General features: G+C 37.8%; 1 pseudogene across 1 annotated transcript; it reads right to left on the reverse strand.

Annotated features, from left to right (window-relative positions):
* Positions 1 to 730: 730 nt before the first annotated feature.
* Positions 731 to 1,406, reverse strand: LOC108512443 (ubiquitin-40S ribosomal protein S27a pseudogene; annotated as a pseudogene). The gene has a single exon (XR_001880607.1). The product of XR_001880607.1 is annotated as a ubiquitin-40S ribosomal protein S27a pseudogene (transcript).
* Between the last annotated feature and the right edge of the window lie 427 nt (positions 1,407 to 1,833).

Here is a 1,833-nt window from a genome sequence, read left to right on the forward strand (position 1 = left end):
CAAACAAAAACATACACAATTGTATATAGCAGCTTTATTCATAATGACTAAAACTTGGAAGCAACCAAGATATCTCTAATTATGTAAATGGATAAATAAACTGTGGTGTAATCATACAATGGAATATTATTTAGAGCTGGAAAAATATGAGTTAGGATGTGGAAAAATCTTAAAAACCTACTGATAAGTGAAAGAAGCCAATCTGAAAAGGCTATATATATGGTTTAAAATACAACATTCCGAAAAAGGCAAAACCATGGAGACAGTACCCAGGACTTACAGTGGAGTGGTGATGAGAGGAAAAAAGTAGATGAAAAAAGAGATGAATAATTATTCTGTGTGATGCTGTAATGGTGAATACATACCATTACATATCTGTCAAAACCCATAGAACGTGCGAAACCAAGAGTGAGCCCTAATGAGCACTATGATCTTTGGTGGATAATGTGTTAATGTTGGTTCACTGGTTATAACAAATGTACCATAATGATATGACATGTTGGTGTCGGGGAAGACTGCATGTTGTGGATGTTTGGTGAGAGTATAGGGAAGGATTTGGGAACTCTATGTACTTTCTTTTCTGTTTTGCTGTGAACCTAAAACTGCTCTAAAGAATAAGGTCTATCAGTTAAAAAATACAATTATATCATGTTTTATATTAACCTTCACACATTAGCAATTGTGTGGAATTGCAGTTTTTGTTTTCTTTTTTTTTGTTTGTTTTTGTTAGTTCATGTCTTTTATTAACTCATACAGTTACTTGTCTTCTGGCTTGTTGAAGCAATAAGTCAGACAAAATTTGCCACAATAATGTCTGTCAAAGTGGCTTGCCATAAACACCCCAGCACCACATTCATCAGACGGGCACTCTCGGCGAAGGCGACTAATTTTGCCATTCTCATCCACCTTATAATATTTCAGGACAGCCAGTTTAACCTTCTTTCTCTTGTGCTTATTCTTCTTGGGAGTAGTCTAAGACTTCTTCTTCCTTTTCTTAGCACCACCACGAAGTCTCAACACAAGATGAAGAGTAGACTCCTTTTGAATATTGTAGTCAGACAAAGTACGTCCATCTTCCAGTTGCTTGCCAGCAAAGATCAGTCTTTGCTGATAGGAATTCCTTCCTTCTCCTGGATCTTGGCCTTTACATTTTCTATCGTATCCAAGGGTTCAACCTCAAGGGTGATGGTCTGCCCCATAAGGGTTTTCATGAAAATCTGCGTTTTGGTGGCGGCTCCACCGCAGATGGCGGATCGAAAAGCGAATTGCAACGTTTCTTCAAAGAAAATTGGTATTTTAAAATTTTGAAATTGTTTTCTCAATTGACCTCCAGAAAATATATATAAACCAATGTAGAAAACAGTTAATTGGCTTTCTGAAGTCTTGGTCACATTGAATATTATCATTATTGTTTGATTCTTGCAAAGTAGATAGGCGAATACACTGTTGTTTTATTTTAATACATTGTTTGAGTCTTGCTCTGTTGCCCAGGCTGGAGTACAGTGGAGCGATCTTGGCTCACTGTAAACTCCGCCTCCCAGGTTCAAGCGATTCTCCTGTCTTAGCCTCCCGAGTAGCTGGGATTATTGGTGCTCACCACCGTACCTGGCTAATTTTTGTATTTTTAGTACAGATGGGGTTTCACCATGTTGGCCAGGCTGGTCTCAAACTTCTGACCTCAGGTGTTCCACCTGCCTCAGCCTCCCAAAGTCTTGAGATTACAGGCGTGAGCCATCAGGGCTGGCCTATTTTAATATTTGTATTAAAACTTTATTTTTCTATTTCCTCTTTCATTTGTTTTTTTGAGGAATATTGTTCATTCATTTTCTACTC

This window comes from Rhinopithecus bieti, unplaced genomic scaffold (genome assembly GCF_001698545.2).
Source record: "Rhinopithecus bieti isolate Rb0 unplaced genomic scaffold, ASM169854v2 scaffold_29391, whole genome shotgun sequence".
Taxonomy (NCBI): domain Eukaryota; kingdom Metazoa; phylum Chordata; class Mammalia; order Primates; family Cercopithecidae; genus Rhinopithecus; species Rhinopithecus bieti.